Source organism: Ambystoma mexicanum, chromosome 2p, assembly GCF_040938575.1.
Source record: "Ambystoma mexicanum isolate Mex_15411 chromosome 2p, UKY_AmexF1_1, whole genome shotgun sequence".
NCBI lineage: Eukaryota > Metazoa > Chordata > Amphibia > Caudata > Ambystomatidae > Ambystoma > Ambystoma mexicanum.
In genome coordinates this window covers 1370011957-1370030724 of record NC_090923.1, presented here as the reverse complement: position 1 = coordinate 1370030724, position 18768 = coordinate 1370011957, and the positions used below count along the sequence as shown (strand labels likewise).

At 44.8% G+C, this 18768-nt stretch overlaps 1 long non-coding RNA gene across 1 annotated transcript in view; it reads left to right on the top strand.

Annotated features, from left to right (window-relative positions):
- Positions 1–18346, top strand: part of LOC138567501 (uncharacterized) — a 30858-nt gene extending 12512 nt beyond the window's left edge. Inside the window, exons 2-3 of the long non-coding RNA XR_011302228.1 lie at positions 2226–2407; positions 12306–18346. This is a non-coding gene — a long non-coding RNA (uncharacterized lncRNA). The remainder of the gene's footprint in view (positions 1–2225; positions 2408–12305) is intronic.
- The last annotated feature ends 422 nt before the right edge of the window (positions 18347–18768 follow it).

Here is an 18768-nt window from a genome sequence, read left to right as displayed (position 1 = left end):
CTACATTTTCAGATATGAACTTCATCAAATTGAAATTTCGAACACGCCTGACCGATGAGCATCTGAGTAACTCCATTTCGAGTTGCTGTATCAAGTTATACACGAGACTACAGAGCACTGGTGGATGGCATGCAGCGTCAACCTTCACACTGAATGTCCCAATAATTTTCCTACATTGTGAACGTTTTTTATGAGAACTTCTAATAAATAAGAATGCAATAAAGAGATTTTTGAACTTCTTAACATAATCTTGAAGGGATATGTTATTCCTTATATTTATAAAGGGAACATTACAGCTTTAAAAAAGTACAAGTTCCAATGTTTATGAACAACCCCAACCCCTGATATAGCCTGCAAGTAGCTCTTGCTTTTGGCCCCCTACTGAAAGTAGCTCACGCCAACATAAAGGTTGAAGACCCCATGTCTATTGTATATAGAGGGCACAATGCTTGTAATTTTCAACAAGTTGCCCAGACAGCTGCATGCCAGTGCACAGATATCCGCTGGCATAGATTTCCCTTGTGTGGGGAGTGTTGATGTGTGGCTTGTAGGAAGCGTGTGTGACTTTCGCAGCATTTTTAATATTGCTTAATGCTGAAGCAGTATGCCAAGTGGCAAAGTTTTGTTTGGCTAGCATGAAGGCTGGCTATGTTTTGAAGTGTGTGGCAGACTGTTTGAGCCGCTGTGTGGTACGGGGTGTGCTGCGTGTGCCACCTGCCAGGTGTAGTTTCAGGCTGGGGATGGTTGTAATGCCCTGATGTTCTTCGATTCCTTCTTTTGGTGGCACAGAGTGCTTTGTGCTTAGATTTGTTGTTGTGATTCTCTGCACCGAGAATGGTTGCAAATATTGGTCATCCAAACTCTCATGAAGAAGGGTGAGAAAAGACTCCTCTAACCAACAGTGGACAGATGCCCCCCCCACCCATCTATTTATTTCTCTTAACAATGCTTGCAACCTGATCATTGCTTTCACTTAAGCCATTGAACACCAGCCAACAAAAAAAAGTGGCATGTCCAGCAACTGAATTTGCATTAAAGGAGTCTCAACGCCCCCCGCCCCCTTTCAAGCTCGGGAATATTGTTGAGATTTGTGTAATGTAAAGTGTACAGGAAGTTCAAGGTCAAAGCACCCCTAAAGAGGTTCTGTAAAGCTACCCCCCCATAAAAAGCGAACTGTCCGGCATTCAAAGACTCATTGTAATGCTTTTGAATATTTTTTCACTGCTGGAAGTTACGGATGCTATACCCATGAGGCAGAGCTTTTTTTATTTTAAAGAACACACCGATGGCTTGTTTACCCCCGTTTTCCATTGCCTTTTTGGTTCACAGTAGGGCTAGTTGTGCCAGCCTTTATGTGCAGGGGACTGTGTTCTAATATCCCCCCCCCCTCATGACTCCCGCTCTACTCAATTTACGTTTAGTTTGTTCAACACTTTGGGGATTGGGGAAATCGCTACATGATTTAATATATACAAATGTAAGTTTCAGGCACTCGGGGATTACTGCATGTTTTAGTTATACTTGTGTCACATTATCTATATAGGTTGATGAGGATTTTATTGCCTCTTCAGTGCTGTTTGGTTTTTTTTTCCAACCACTAGACCTCAGCAGTTAATTGAAGATAGTTTGCCTGTCAACCTTATTGAATGCTGGCTAGGGATAATGATCCATGTCATTTAATTTTGAAAATATCTTTTTTTATCATTGTTTATTATGATCTGGGGTGAATACTTTTTATGTTTTTTCCTTCTTCTCTAATGATGGGACCAGTTCATTCTCATTAGATGATGGTGAGCTATTTTCATGTTGTCTGGATTTTTTAAGCAGCCTTGTGTATCAGAGGACTGGTGCGGTAGCAGGAGTTTTCTGACCTGGTCATGAAAGAGTGCTGTTAATTGCTTTGCTATTTGAAAGCGGGAGGTCACTTTATTCCCTTAAGGCAGTGGTCTTCAAGCCTTTCTATGCTGACCCCCCCCCCCTGCACCCCCCAACCACCTTTTGAGTAAAATAATGTGCAAACAGATGCAACTAGTTAAAGCCACAATGGGTGGAAGTCTTGGAGGAAGTTAACCAAGCACCAATCACTCATGAATCACTCATGAATCTGGACGCATCAGGCAGGAACATCCATAGCAAGCCCACTATAAATTAATGGTTTTGGGTACAGACCTGGTTCACAAATACTTGGCGCATACTAAATTTACTTTTTTTATTTCTTCTTTTAGACAACTCAAATCATGGCACTCTTTTTGATTCCGACAATTCTCTGTGTTTGAAAGGATGGGGAATTTGAGCCTTTGCAGTTCCTGTTGAAGTTAATTGTAAATTGCTGATAGAGGGTATCGTGAAAGTAGAAGAGAAATACGTGAAGAAAAGGATTTCAAGGCAGTCATGCTTTTGTAGTTGGGTAAGCAATTTTTTTTTTCTTTTGGTTCATCTATTTGATGTTTGGGGGGGAGGAGGGTACATCTGACGTCCCTATGCAGTCCTGTTCCCTTTATCACACATACAGATGAATGCTGCACAATGCCCACCTCATTTACAGTATCGCTTTCCTCTAGAATAACTCTCTAAAGTAGTGAGTGCTATGGGTTGAATGCCCTTGGGGACCGTAGTCCAGGTCAGAGTATGTGTTCAGCTAGGACAGAGAATGGATTGGTATTGGCACATTGCACTTTACCTCCTTAAAGTTAGGTATGCAGTCTTTTAGAATGAAAGTAAAACAATATCTGGTCATCTGTAGGTGAATTTATTCCCATAAAGTCAGCCGACACGTGTTTCGACCTTAGCTGTCTTCAAGGCCTTGAAATTGAACACTTGGTACGGTGACCAGGTTTGGAAGTTGATTGTGAAAATATCTTGAAACTATTTTCTGATGGTACTTGATGAGAGACCTGTCGATGGCTGGCGCGTTGTGCTAAAAGTCTTTAGTGGTTTTTGGACATCCTGGAATGGTTCCCCAAATCGAAATTCCTAAACTATCTTCATATATATATATATATATATATATATATATATATATATATATATATATATATATATATATATATGTTAGGACATGGAGGATAGAAAAACCTGCACTCCATGCATGAAGTCAGTAAATCCCAACAAACATAAAAAAACTTGAATCCAACTGGATGAAAAAAAGATCGAGTTTAATGAAAAGTGCAAAAATATAAATATGAGGCAAGCACACACAGCAGACAATACAGGACGCCTAGGCAGTGTCCTTAACGACGCGTTTCGCGCTTCCCTGAGCGCTTGATCACGTTAGGAGGACGAGTAAACAATGAAGGTAGATATAGCAGATTGGTCCTTCTTCCATGTTGCCACCAAAACTGGGCTCACAACCATGCAAGCCACCATGGCAGCCATTTTAGAGTGTAGTCACATGCTGCATTAACCATAGAGAGTGCAGGCTTAGACAGAGCAATAAAATGCGAAGTGCATTAAAAACCCACATGAAAAATATAAAAGATATACATTTAAGAAATGTAAGTGCATATCTGCGCTAATAATGGCAGTATATAATATATAATACATGATAGGAACACAGCTCGAACAGACCTATATGCAACCTTAAAATTAAAGACAAGTAGCAAACAAAGATGTAAAGTGCAAGTGCATTAAATCCTAAACACATGATTCTCGCCAGGTAACCTAATCAACAGAGTTAACATAAGCATGACATTAAGGATTTCAAAATAATCTGTATATACAGCCTTATTAATAAAGCACTTTATTAAGTGCACTATTCATAGTTAAGCAATCAATCCAGCTGAGCGTGGAGAGCGGTCGCCGGTGGCCTGAGGGGATTAGCAGGCCTGGAAAGCCCTGCCTGGGCCTCCGTGAGTTGTGTTCATTTAAAAATAGTTTAAGATAGAAAGTTAAGTTGTTTTATTTTTCTTCGCGCTCCCAGCGCGTGTGTGGCCTGCTCCTGCTCCCCCCCTCCCACTTCCTGGTCTTTCCCCTCCCTCCCCGCCTCCCTGCCCGCCCACCCCCCCCTCTGATTGGCTGTGCCCTGCCTCCCCTCTGGCCTACTCGACGGCCGTTCTCCACGCTCGCTTCTTTCTCCAGCTGGGCGTGGAGAGCGGTCGCCGGTGGCCTGAGGGGATTAGCAGGCCTGGAAAGCCCTGCCTGGGCCTCCGTGAGTTGTGTTCATTTAAAAATAGTTTAAGATAGAAAGTTAAGTTGTTTTATTTTTCTTCGCGCTCCCAGCGCGTGTGTGGCCTGCTCCTGCTCCCCCCCTCCCACTTCCTGGTCTTTCCCCTCCCTCCCCGCCTCCCTGCCCGCCCACCCCCCCCTCTGATTGGCTGTGCCCTGCCTCCCCTCTGGCCTACTCGACGGCCGTTCCCCACGCTCGCTTCTTTCTCCAGCTGAGCGTGGAGAGCGGTCGCCGGTGGCCTGAGGGGATTAGCAGGCCTGGAAAGCCCTGCCTGGGCCTCCGTGAGTTGTGTTCATTTAAAAATAGTTTAAGATAGAAAGTTAAGTTGTTTTATTTTTCTTCGCGCTCCCAGCGCGTGTGTGGCCTGCTCCTGCTCCCCCCCTCCCACTTCCTGGTCTTTCCCCTCCCTCCCCGCCTCCCTGCCCGCCCACCCCCCCCTCTGATTGGCTGTGCCCTGCCTCCCCTCTGGCCTACTCGACGGCCGTTCCCCACGCTCGCTTCTTTCTCCAGCTGAGCGTGGAGAGCGGTCGCCGGTGGCCTGAGGGGATTAGCAGGCCTGGAAAGCCCTGCCTGGGCCTCCGTGAGTTGTGTTCATTTAAAAATAGTTTAAGATAGAAAGTTAAGTTGTTTTATTTTTCTTCGCGCTCCCAGCGCGTGTGTGGCCTGCTCCTGCTCCCCCCCTCCCACTTCCTGGTCTTTCCCCTCCCTCCCCGCCTCCCTGCCCGCCCACACCCCCCCCCTTCCTCTCCCTCTGCCTATAACCTCCCCCTTCCTGGGTAGCCCTCTGCCCGGCAGCCCCCTGCGGCTAAGGGCCCCAGGCCAAGGGCGACTCCTACAGTGCGGCTCCCTGTGTGTCTGCAGGTGTCCGCAGGGGACGCCAGGCGCCAGTTCCACCTGTTCTCCGGCCTACCCCACCTCACCTCACCCGCATGATGCCTCGCCCCCCTATTCCAATTTTCCGGTAAACTAGGGTGTTCTCTCCTCTCGCAGGAATCTCAAACTTAGGTGGCCCTGACCCACTACGCATTACTGTTTGCTCTGCATTGTGGTAAACTAGTGCCCTCCACTAACTTCCTGTCTGCATACTCGTGTCGTTCGCCTCCCCTCCTATTCCATGGTGCTCTCCATCTCACCTATCTTCTCTAACTGCTTCTCCATTGACTATCCTGCTCTCCTCACTAAATCCGGTAGGAAAAAGTTTAAAAAGGACATCCTGGTCTCCAACCCAGGCCTCCCTATCGCTGACACCTACACGAGCGCCTGCTCCAAGGAAACTCTCACTGACATTCTCTTCTTCGTGCCTTCACCTGACCTATGGACCCTTCACATGGTCGCTGTGCTCTCTCCTTTCTCCACCTCTCCCATTAATGGTGGCACCCGTTGGGATGTCCTCTTGGCCCCTTTCCACTCCTCTAAAGCCATCATTAATGTCTATGCTAACGGGACCGTCTTGGTCCAAGGCCCTCAGGCCAACCTTCACCTCTTTGATAGACGCTTCCCATGCCTCATCAACTTCCTCTCCGCTCCCGCTGTCCCCCCTCCTCTATCCTCAGCTACCTTGCCTCCCCCCTCCCTCCCTGCCCCCTCCCTTGCTCCCTCTTCAACTCCTTCTCTAACACCTCCGCAGGGTGTACCTCTGATCTGTACCCCTCCCCGGAAGTTTTTCAAGGGTGGCAACCTTCTCCACATTGCCACTCTAAATTCTCGCTCTGCCATCAAGCACTCCTCTGATATCTGTCGCCTTCTTGAGGAACTGGACCTCGACGTCCTCGGTCTCACTGAGACTTGGTTCACTGCCAGCTCTGCCACCAGCTTCGACACACTCCTACCTGACGGCTACAAGATCCTCTCCGTGCCCAGGCCCAACCGTTCAGGGGGTGGTGTTGCCCTTATCTTCCCTGAGTGGATTCCTGCCACTGTCACTCCTACGCAGACCTACTCCTCTTTTGAATGTCTTGTCTGCCGACTCTCTCTCTCTCCTAGCCATTCCCTTACCGTGGCTACTATCTATCGGCCACCTGGTCAAATTTCCTCCTTCCTCTCTGAGTGGGCTGATCTCTCCTCATCACTGCTGTCCTCAACCACCCAACTCCTCTTTCTCGGTGACTTCAACATCCACCTTGATGCCTCCTGTCCCCCCACTGGTCTCTTTCGCGAACTCTGCAACTCTCTCTCACTCTCTATTCTCCCTTCTGGTCCTACTCACTCTGCAGGGCACACTCTTGATGCTCTGATCTCTTCTGACCTTCCCCTCTCCCTCCCTCTCTCCACTCCTCTCTCCTGGAGTGATCACTTTCTTCTATCCTCCCACCTCTCCCTCCCTACCCCACAGGCAAAGCCACCCTCTTCACTGCCACCCACCTTCTCGGTCATCCGACCCATGAAGCGCGTGTCAGTTGAGGCTTTCGCTGCCACCTTCTCGCCCCCTCCTCCCCCATCGGCTGACTCCCACCCCGACACAGCCCTCTCCATGCTCTATTCCTCTATATCTGATACTCTCGACATCCTTGCCCCCGTCATGAGAATCCGCCTGAAGCCCAAAGCCAAATGTAATTCCTGGTACGACTCGGATCTCGTCACCCTAAAACGCAAGTGCAGGGTGGCAGAGAGGAAATGGCGTGCTTCATGTTCATCCTCTGACAAACTGGCCTGCCGCCTGCTCCAAAGGCAATACCGGCTCTCCGTTCTCACTAAGAAGAGAGCCCTTATCCAAGCCCGCATCTCTGAGGCATCAAACAACTCGGCCGAACTCTTTAAAATCTGCAAGGAGCTGGCCAACCCTGCTGCAGTCTCTACCTCTCCTGTCCCCTCCCAGGCCCTCTGCACTGCACTGGCCTCGCACTTCATCTCAAAAACTCAGGACATCCTGTCCTCACTCTCCTCCCCTCTCCTCCCCTCTCCTCCCTCCCTCTCTTCCTGGCTCTTCCTCTTGCTCTCTTGCAGCCGCCCCTCCGCCCTCCTTCTCTTCATTTCCACCTTTTTCTGCTGACGAGGTTTCCAGACAAGTCCGATCTATGAAAGCCTCGTCTAAACAGGTTCACCCCTGTTCCTCCAAAACCATCAAGGACCACATCGTCTCCCTGGCTCCTGCCCTGGCTGACTTTTGCAACCACTCATTCGCCTCTGGAGTCTTCCCATCCCCCCTCAAGCACTCCCTTGTGCACCCCCTCCTCAAGAAACCCTCTTCCGACCCCTCCTGCCCGGCCAACTATCGCCCAATCTCCATTACTCCCTTCCTGGGCAAGCTCCTGGAGAAACTGGCCATCTCCCAGCTTAACCTCCATGCTGAATCTGTTGGTAATCTTCATGACCATCAATCCGGCTTCAGAGCGGCCAGAAGCACGGAAACTGCTCTCCTGAACATCCGTGAGGACCTGCTCCTGAACCTCGATTCCAACACTCCCTGTGTTCTCATTCTGCTCGATCTCTCCTCTGCCTTTGACACTGTCAACCATGCCATCCTGCTCAACCGTCTCCGTGATAACCTGGGTATCACTGGTCAGGCTCTGGCATGGCTGACCTCTTTCCTCTCTGGTCGACCCTCCCAGGTCCAAATGGGCCCCTTCCTCTCTGACATCTTTTTCTCCACCTGTGGTGTCCCCCAGGGATCCAATCTCTCTCCCTGGCTTTTCAACCAGTATCTGGCACTCCTTGCCCACCGCATCGCCGCCCTCTGCCCCCACTTCCAGTGCTATGCGGACGATACCCAGCTCATTTTCAGGCTACCCTCGGCCTCCTCCTCTCCTTCCCTCATCTCCGACTGTCTGTCTGCTATCCAGGAATGGTGTGCCGCCAATGACCTCTGCCTTAACGCCAGTAAGACTGAGATTCTACTCATCGGCGCACCCACTCCCTCCTTCCCTGCAGCTCTCTGGCCGGCCTCCCTTGGCCCCCTTCCTGCCCCTACCTGCAAGGCTAAAAACCTCGGGGTCATCTTCGACTCCACACTCTCCTTCTCTCCTCATATATCTGATGTCTCTAAGAAATCACACTACCAGCTGCACCTCCTCAGAGGTATTCTTCCCTTCCTCTCCTTCCCCCAGAAGCTCACTGTCTCCCGAGCCCTGGTTCTCTCAAGGCTGGACTACTGTAACAGCCTCTATCTTAATCTCCCTGCCTCCACTCTCCGCCCTCTGCAACTTATCCAGAACAGAACTGCGAGACTTGTCCTTGGCCTCAAGCCCAGGGACCGCATCTCTCCAGGACTGAAATCTCTTCACTGGCTCCCAGTGGCTGCGAGGATTAAGTTCAAAACCCTCTGCATTGTCCACAAGGCCTTCTGGGGCCTGGGGCCTAAATACCTTCAACTCTCTCTTCCTAAATATCTTCCTTCACGAGCCCTTCGCTCATCCATCTCTAACTCCCTCATGGTCAGCCGCTTCTCGAAGCAACGTGCTGGGGGTAGATCTCTCTCCGCAGCAGGGGCCTCCCTCTGGAACAGCCTGCCTGCCTCCCTGAAACTTGAGGAGAACCATCTCCGGTTCCGGAAGCACCTCAAAACCTTCCTCTTCGCTTCTGCTTTCTCTCTCCCTCTCCCCTGCTAGACCTGCTTAACTCCCCACTGAATTCTGCACTCACCTGCATCTGGGCCACTCTCAGCGACCTCGGTCCAGGGCCCAGCCACTCTCCACTTGCACTGCCCCCCTGGCTCCCCCTGCACTTTGGGACTGTCACTGTATCCCTACAGCCCCCTACCCAGCACTTGCTCTGCACTTACCTCGCACTTGCCACCAGCTGGCCCTTTTTATTTATTATTTATCATTTATTATTTTTTTTTTTTTACGCCACTTACCTTGTTCTGCACTTTTCCCCCCACCTCCTCCCCCTGCACTTTCTCCTTTTCCCCTTACCTCTGCACTTGCGCGATCTGAATGACACCTGGCCTAGTAGGATCGTTTGTCCGTCTTCCCCTTGTTTTCCCTCCCCCCCTGCCTCGTCGCGCCTTGAAACACTTGTGTATAGGCGCGTTACAAATACCATATCATATCATATCATATCATATCATAATGAATGCAGTCTTTAAGATAAAAACCAGTTGCAGGCTGCTGTGTAAAATGCAAATGCAAGAGGTCATAAACTTGTCACTCTAAGCAGCATAGCCTAGTTGAAAAAGATAAGGTAATAATACAGTACAAGTGCATAGCATGGTATTGGAGCTTATTATGAAAAAAATGCAAATAGTTGGGCAATGGAGGAGCAATATCAACCACTAGAGTATCGGGGTACAAATACAATCATGGACTCACGAACTTCGAACCCCCTAAAGACAAAAGAAAGATAGGGACATAACAGCCAAGGTTCACCTAATAAGTGAACAAACATTAAAAAAATATGCACTTCCAGGCCAGATCAGTAAACATTTTTACAAATAAGTAAAATGAGTGGGAAAAAAAGGGGAACAAGAAGCAGTATATCATTAATAGAAGACCAGGATCAAATAACATAACACAGAAAAGAAAAAAGAGGCGTATGTAGGTACATAATGAAACTGATATAAATAATACAATTAAGTTCCCACAAAGGTATATAACTCCTCGTCCACATTATGCCCGTTGGGATACTTAGAGTCAAAATCCAGAATAAACCTGGTTTCGAGCTGTCTTAGTTTTAAAGTGCGGTCACCTCCCCTTGGGTCAACCGGTACATGAGCAACAGCAAAAAATGTGAGTAAACGGACATCACTGTCGTGTTCCTGCCTAAAATGTTTAGCCATAGGGTACGTGGGATCAAAATTCTTAATAGCTCTAAGATGTTGTAAGATACGGAGCTTAAGAATACATGTCGTGGATCCCACGTACCATTTCCGGCAAGGACAGGCTAACACATAAACCACAAACGGGGTCTCACAGTTAATAAAATGTTTCAACTTAAATTCCGTGACCGGATGTTCAAAAGATTTACAAATGGTTGCATGAGGGCAGACTTTACATTTTTGGCACTTGTTAAAACCCTTGGGTCGGGCAGGTAACCAACTGTTCTCGGTGGAATTTTTCTGGGGCAGATAACTGGAAACCAGTCTGTCCTTCAATGAGGGTGCCTGTGTTGGGCGTTTAGGAAGTAAAGGACCAAGGTCTTTATCCAACCTAAGAATATGCCAGTTTTTTGCAACAATCTTACGGACATCACATGAGGCCTTATTAAATGTAATAATAAGGCGTGGTTCGTCCTGATCCTGATTTTGTATCCTACTAGAGGAATTGTGTAGTAACATTTCTCTAGAGAGTGACCGTGCTTTCAAAAAGGCCATCTCAATAATCTTTTTTTGGTATCCTTGAAGTAGGAAATCGGCTGCAGCCACCTTGCAACAATGATCAAATTCCTTAATGTCTGTGCAATTGCGCCGAAAGCGAATGAATTCGCCATAAGGGATGCTATTTTTACAAGAGGGAGGATGACAACTCGTAGCATGGAGTGGCAGGCCAGTATTGGTGGGTTTCTTGTGTAAAGAGGTATGGATGCCTAAATTGTCCAATCTTACATTGACATCCAGATACACAATATGAGTAAAACTGTGGCATTCAGTGAATCTCAAGTTCACGACATTAGTGTTAATGCTGTTCACAAAGCATGCCCACTCGTTCTCGTTTCCCTTCCAGATGATAAAAATATCATCGATATACCGCCACCAACAAATAACTTGTGTAGGGAAACTAACTGAAAGTAGCTCAGACAAGAAAGTAGCCTCCCACCACCCCATAGTAAGGTTAGCATATGATGGCGCAAAGGTACTACCCATGGCAGTGCCCCTGACTTGGTGATAGAAAGAACCCTCAAAAAGAAATACATTGTTAGTTAAGCAAAACAAAAGCATATCCAGAATCATACCATTGTGTCCCAAATAATTCAAAGAACGAGTGTCCAAAAAATATTTGCAGGCTGCCAATCCAATTGGGTGATCTATAGAAGTATACAAAGAGACAACATCTAAGGTTGCCAACATTAGACCCTCCTCCCAAGGTATATCAGAGATATGACTCAAAAAGTCCTTGGTATCACGTAGATATGAAGGTAAAACTGACACCAACAGGGACAATGTCTCATCTACAAATTGGGCCAGATGTTCAAGGAGGGAACCGCATAAGGTGACAATCGGTCTGCCTGGTGGATGGATCAAGGACTTATGAGTTTTTGGCAGAAAGTATATAGTAGGAATGGTATAACTCACAGGAACCAAAAACTTAGCAATCTCATCTTCAATAAGGCCTTTCTCGGCCCATTTGGTACATAGGGTGGTGAGCCCCAACTGTATTTCAACAAAAGGGTTCTTAAGAAGCCTAGAATAGCAGCATCGATCTCGTAGCTGACGATTGGCCTCAGCCACATAACATTCCCTATCCTGAATAACAATGTTGGAGCCCTTATCGGCAGGTTTTATCACAATATTAGAAAAATTCTGCAATTCATTAAGGGCCGATCGTTGTGAAATAGTAAGATTCTGTGTGTTGTTACAGGGTTTCTTACGAAGTTTACGAAAGTCATTCACACATAGATCGTGAAATGCCTCAATACAACCACCTACTGAGAATTGTGGGTTAAACTGAGACTTGTCTTTCAATTTAATACGTACATCCCAGTTGGGATCAATATCGAAGTCAACTGGATCAAAAGTGGAGGGATCAAATAATTCATTTTGGAGACAGGCCAAGTCTGTCAAAGTCGAAACATCAGAGATACGAAGGTCAGTACGGCCATATATATATATATATTTTTTTTTTTTTTACCTTAGATGCAATCCTGAAAGTTTAGTCCACAGGTTGGGGAACCAATCTAGGATGTCTGAGGTAGAGCGCGATTCCCAAATACCAATCCGTTTTCTGTCCTATTCATTCAAGGTCTTTATAAGTATACCTTGCGGAAATGGTGACGCAGCTTGCCGCTATTTATAAATTATAGTGGTCACAGCACTCTCTCAAGGGTATGTACCCATACACACTTTTATGTGTGCAGCTACACTGAGTTGTGGGTAGCTGCACAGGGAGGGAGGGAAAGCGCCAAGGAGAGCAAGAATAAGCAAAACCCCAAGGAGGCGGATAGGATTGCGCTTAAGGGGAGTCACCCCAGTGTACAGCTCAGGCAAAATGTTTGTTGTATTGGTAGTCACATTATGAAGTTTCAACTTGCCTTTTTCATACCCACACAGGAAACATTTGATGAAATAACGAAAAGCTATAATTGAGGCTTTAAAACGAAAGGTAGAGGAGAAAAGGCAGCTACTGGTGGAATCTGGAAAAAGAAGATGCAGTGAAAGAAAGAGAATTATATTGTAAAAGCTGATGGCTGAAAATGGACTATTCCAAAATGTATTCATGGCTGTTTACAAAAGCTGGAAAACCAAAATATTTTGGCAGGGATGGCTAGTGTTCTTCATTCCTCCTACATTCCTTCCTCAGAACCTGCCTCTTACTTCACCTGGACAATTGATATACACAGCATTAAATCTGCAAATGTCTGTGTAATGTTGCAGTTCCTGGCGATGTAGCTGTGCAACAACTGCAAAATATTGGACTATAAAGTAACTAGTCAATTGTCTGCTACAAATGTTTTGTTGGACAGATCTAATTTGACCAGCTGAACTCTTATCACCACGTCTCCTTAACAGTGTGTTCTTGTTACACAATGACAGTCATGCCTGTTTGGACAATGAAGTGACACCTACATGTTACCACACACCTGCACAATCTTTTAGATTGTTTTTTTTTTTTTTTAAAAATGGAATTGTAACATCGCCACAACTGAGTTTGGTTGCTATGTCCGCCCCTGCTACTAATCTACAATGTAATTGTAGTGCACATGCTGCTCTGTGAACTGAAGATGCAAGTGCTCTTGTGTGTAGAACTATTATAGTTGATCTGGTGAATTTGTAGGTCGGTGCCCACTTGTAAATGGTACATGTTTTTGTGCTATTGGATTTCTGTTGGGGGGGTGGGGTGTCAGCTATTGTTTTCTTGTGTGTGGTGAATGGTCGAACTAATTGCTAGCTGCTCATAGTGATATTGGGTGAAGTGATCAGCAATCTTGTCATGCAGGTAGACCTTTAACATATTCTGTTTAGGTCACTGAAAGTGTTTATTTTAGTGCAGTGATTTGTAATTGTGGGTGTGATGCCATGTTAGCTAGAGGTGAGATATGAAATGAGGGAGTTTAGAGGTTGGTTTGTGACATTGTGGGGTGGATTTGTAGTTTTGTATACTAAATCAGCAAACCTTAGTTAATGACATTTGAGTGCTCTAGCAAAGAAGGCAAGTAACGGCTGCAAATTCCATGTTTTCCAGTACACTATTCATAAGTCTATCCCTATAGTAATACCACCCATTTTACACAGAAGGAATCCAAACCCTTTTCCTAAATCGTTTGAAAGCAACATCCTCCTGAAATTGTCTGCAATAATCGTTCACCATTTCAACCCCATCCTGAAGTTGTCATGAAGTCATCCTGGAGTAATACAAGATCATCACGAAGTAATCAGAACTCCTCTTGGAGTAGTTTTTGTGATAAATCTAGAGTCCTCTCATTTGAATATTTCAGCCTATACATAAACTTCAGGATGGTTTCGGATGATCTCCCTGAACTAGCCATGGATGACTCTAGGATGGAGTCACCTGATGACTCAAGAATGATTCCAGGAAGATTTTCCTTTTTGACTTGGGGTACTACAGGATTGCTGGCGCCCTCTTGGTAAAGCAAAACCATTGTTCACATAATTGTCCTCTACTTTGCGCACTGCGACCGAGGAAAATATAAACAGTGATTTATTTTCCTCTTTCACACCTTGCATCCATTCAGAAGTGGAGATAGCAAAACAGAGCCCAGAAAAAAGAAGACATTTGTCTTCCCTCATCTGTCACGCATTTTGTGACTGCTATTTTAAAACGTGCTTTTGACGTTCTCTGCTTGGGAGGGTTTGCTTACCTGGAACAGAGAGAAAGCATGCCTACTGGCCCGGCCGTTACTGCACAATCACGGAAGTATACACTGACAGTAGCATACATAGTAGTTCAGATTAGAATAACGGACCCAGCAGCGTGTCGTTATCAAGTGACTTACGTTGTGGACTGTACTGCCTACTGTACGCACTCGCACACAGACAGTAAATCCTCTGAAACTGAGGCACGCGCAACCGGTTCAACTTAACAGTGACGGGCTGATTAATGAAAAAGTGGGTTATATTTGGGAGTTGTGCACTAGTTAAGACTTCTTCAGTGTAGGGTTGCCACTCTCGTTTGAAGCAAAAACCGGACTTGAAGCCCCATCTGTTGAGTTGTTTAACCATTTGATATATATTATTTACTAAGAAAGAGTATAATAGAAAGTTATACATGTTTTCTATTTTAGTATATTGTGTTTTAGTGCTCAGTGCATTATGACATCACACTGTTCTGTTTGAGAGTGTTTTTCTTCCATGTCAAGTTCTGGGGAGTCAGTTGGAGCTTGCCTCTGAGGGCAGCGATTCCTGTCGCGATTCCTGTTACTTAATAAATACTTAAACGTGGGCTCGCTGTCGAAGCGTAATTCTTAACACGCCCCTTTTATAGTTTTGAAAACCAGTTCAATAAAAAGGAAAGAAAACAAACCATGAAGCAATTTTTTTTCCGTTTTTTATATAGCAAGCTGCGTTTTTAAAATAAATAATTACATAAGGCTGAAATTGCATTTCACTAAATTATATACCATACATGTTCTGACCTAGAAAGGTTGAAAAGCTGAGCTGGTTCTGACAAAAGTATATCCAGTGACTTTCAAGCTGTTCACATTTTAACAACATATGCATTAGCTTTAAAATCTAATGTAAAAACATTCCTATTTAGCAGTGGTTCACGCTTTGAAAGCCAGGAAATCCTTTGGAATAGCTAAATGGTCTAAGAACCTCCTTGAGAGCTTTAGCTGCAGGTTTGATATAAATCACTGCAGTGGGCGATCAACCCACCAAGCCAACATTCCGGAAGAATCTCACGGGGAGAAAAGGTGAGCGTGCTCCTTTAACCATTTTATAAAGTAAACATTAGTTACAGAATGGTCTGTTGCAATTTTTAAGAAACATTGCATTATTTAACAACCAAGTTACTTGTATGTGAGCATGAAAGTTTAAAACCTGGTTTAGCCACATATACTGTTAAGATGGCTGATCTCAACCCCTGCCAACCTTTTAGAGGCAGAGGCCAGTCTGGTGGAAATTATTTTCCATCAGAATCATATTCGATTTGTCAGATGAGATAAGGGGCTGAGCCAGGTTTTCTGATATGCAACAGACTGTTCCCAGTTCTTCCTAGCCTTTCACAGATACTGACCTGTTATTAAATCAAGTTTTTCTTTGTTGTTACACTTGTTGAGCATATCATACAGTAAAATTATAGATATTGTGCTCCCTTACACCATAATCAGATTGCCAAGAGTTTAGCGATTTCTCAATCGTTTAAAATACAGCAAAATCAGCGGTTTTGCAAAAAAAAAACCACTAAACAAGTTTTTGAGAAAAACACAAAAACAGCAGTTTTTTTTGCAAAAATGCCTTTTTTAACAAAAAAAAACCTACATTTAAAAAATAAAACTAGTCCTCACATGAGGAGAGCAGTGGGCCAGACGGGGAGATTGGTGAGCCAGAGCGATGGGCCAGAAAGCAGAGAGGGGGCTATGTGCCAAAGGGGGATCAGTGTGCCAGAGGGGGAACGGTGGTCCAGAGGTGGAGTGGTGGGTTAGAAAGCAGAGAGGGCGTGTAGCCCAGAAAGCAGAGTGGGTGGGGTGGATGAGAGAACGAGTGGTGGGCCAGAAAGAGAGAGCGTGTTGGACCAGAAGGAGCGAGCAAGCTGAAGATTTTGAGAAAGGATGGGGGAATAGTATGATAGACTGGGAGAAAAGTTGTGAGATGGAGAACGAATGAGAAATAAAGGACTGTACAATGCAGGAGGAACTGGAGAGTGTAAAGTGTGAGTTGAGAGCACAGTTGGGAGTAGAGCAGGTACTAGGAAGTGTGATTTGTGGTTTGGAAGTTTGACACAGCAAGTAAATATGTGCATGATTGCCAGAGTGCTTTGGGAGTGTTAGTTATGATGGAGAATTGGTGAGTTTGAGGGGTGTTGGTGAGTGAGGCTTGTCGGTGGTTGGGGGATTGGAGAACATGGAAGGGAAATATTTGCACCATTACAAATGATAACAATCAATGCAGTTAATAATATAAAATAGCCTTGTAAAATAAACCATAAAAGTAGAGCAAAACAAACCCTTTTCAGTCAGGCTGGGGACATCTGGGACTCTAAGTTGACAGCAGAAACTACATAGAAAAGGTGCAAATACTGACAATCCGGCTCTTTTATAGCCTCGCGCATACTACCTGTTCCTTGCAACCTAGTTTGATAGCACCCTCCTGCCAATGAAAAAAATTAAACTAAAATGCTGCAAGAAAAATACATTTGTGCCACAAGTGCTTTCCTATGTTGAACAATGTTCACTTTCATGCTGAGGGTCTGAATAATAAAGTTCAGTTGTTTCCAATGGAAATGCAGATCTACAAATAGCAGGCTTGAACGTTGATGTGGGCCTGGAGGCCATCAATGGTGTAACTCTTACTTGAAATTGATTAGCAGGACTAAAAGAGGTTGGCTACATTCCAAAAAATGCTTTAAGTATAGAGAAGTGGTCCCATAACATGTCTGACACTCTCAGCCAGCCCTGGCTGTTCATTGAACATCGGGTTGCATTCTGGCACTTGTAGTTTAGCTTTTCCCAAATGTGCGTACCACAAAGCAAATGCAGATTGCATTGGCTAACATTCAAACCCTGACCACTAGTCCGCATCTTTCCCACCACTGACTCCTTACTCTATATGATGGCTGTGGAGCAGAGATGTATGTTCCCTCATGCCGTATCACTCAGGTTTGAGTGGTTCATCCTGTGCGAAGTATTTCTCTGCATGCTGTTATTCAGTTTTGCATTTCATTCACCATTGCAGAGCTGTGACAGAAGCAAAAAAGGAGGCAGGCCTTTATGCCCTATTGACACGTGGCACTGCAACAACTTCATGTGTCTGAAGTCAGCATTAGGTTGGTTGTTTTATTAATACCCATTGATTGCTTTTTTCATTGTTGAAAATAGGCAACCAGCATATTGTTATGAATAGGTCTAAATAGAATATACATTTTTGTAAAAAAAAAGCACTTTTTTGCTTTAAAACAAGCAGGCAAGTTTGTACATTTCTTTAAAAAACGGTTTGCATTTTCTTTCACAAATACGTCAAATAGTTCATGAGACCTATTTGTCTGGACTTTGCTTTAAAATGCACATGGCCATCAACACTTACCATCCTAACATTAGCACTTTGAATGAGCGTTTGAATTTGGCAAATGAAAGTGTATCTGAATGTGAGCTTGCCATGATGACCCATTTTCCATTAATTGCTGCCTACTGGGTAGCCCTTATCTGACAAAGGAGTTGTAAATCACAGGTCCAAGGAGAACCCCACACAATTTCTATGCAATTGACAGCCTGGCCTACTGACACAGACCTTACAATCCCAAAGGACTCTTACGCTGGTTCCGGATTTGTGTCTGTAAACCAAACAACCGGACACAGATCTAAAAATGCTGTCAGTCCATAAATCTGGATGGGTGACAATTCTATGTTGGGGGATTTATTGTAAACTGGTGTAACTGAAGAACGAGGTAAGCAAATGACATAGAATAGCAGGACCACATCACTGAGGCAAATTCTGGATAATCAAATTATAGACCAACTACCAAATTACCGACACAAATCGCGACCATGTACACAACCGAAAAATATCCTATAAAAGTAAACCAGTAAGAAGCCTTCACTATATTTCGTATTAAATCCATAGTTCCTTACCCTTTAACAATTGTAATTAGCACATTCCCAGCAAGAATGTTTTTCCCCAGGTGGATTTTCAGGGAACCCCTTCCAACCCACAAGACGTTTTTTTTTAATAAACAGAGCCAAATGGCGCATTTTAAAACAACCGTATCCAATATATTGGTTTAGAATCATCATGCACAGTTTCAGCGAAGAGCATATGAAATTATCCTAAATTATAATGGGAAACACCACCCACCACTAGAAGCATTTTATGTGCCCAGGACCACCCTGAAATGTGTTGCTTGGTTTGACAGCAGATACATGTTTGTGGCAGCCATGACATAGTTGCTATCCAATAAATCATGACTCAACTGAAAATAGTCATTTGTAATCCTGTACTAGAAGAAATAACATTAATTGTAAATATTGTGCCATTATTCTGCAATGCCTATCAAAGTTAAATTGTCATAAAGTATTCCATTAGAAGTTATGTGCCAATGAATAAAATGCCTCTAGGATTGCTTCATCGGGTTATAGGCTGATGCCAAAATAGTATGCAGTGATTCCCAATAGGACAAACTGTGAGTACTGAGACTGTTGTCCAATATGAAGACATGGTGCCATTGATGACAGTAGTTAATCAGAAGACTTGGATGCCAATCCCAGCTGCCATACATATCACAAATTGAGTGATCCTTGCAAAATCACCTCATCTTTCTCTACTTGAGTCTACCTATCTGACAAAATTGAGAATGCAAGGGTGAGATGGTTGATATTAAATGTGCTTGGTTTGGCAAAAT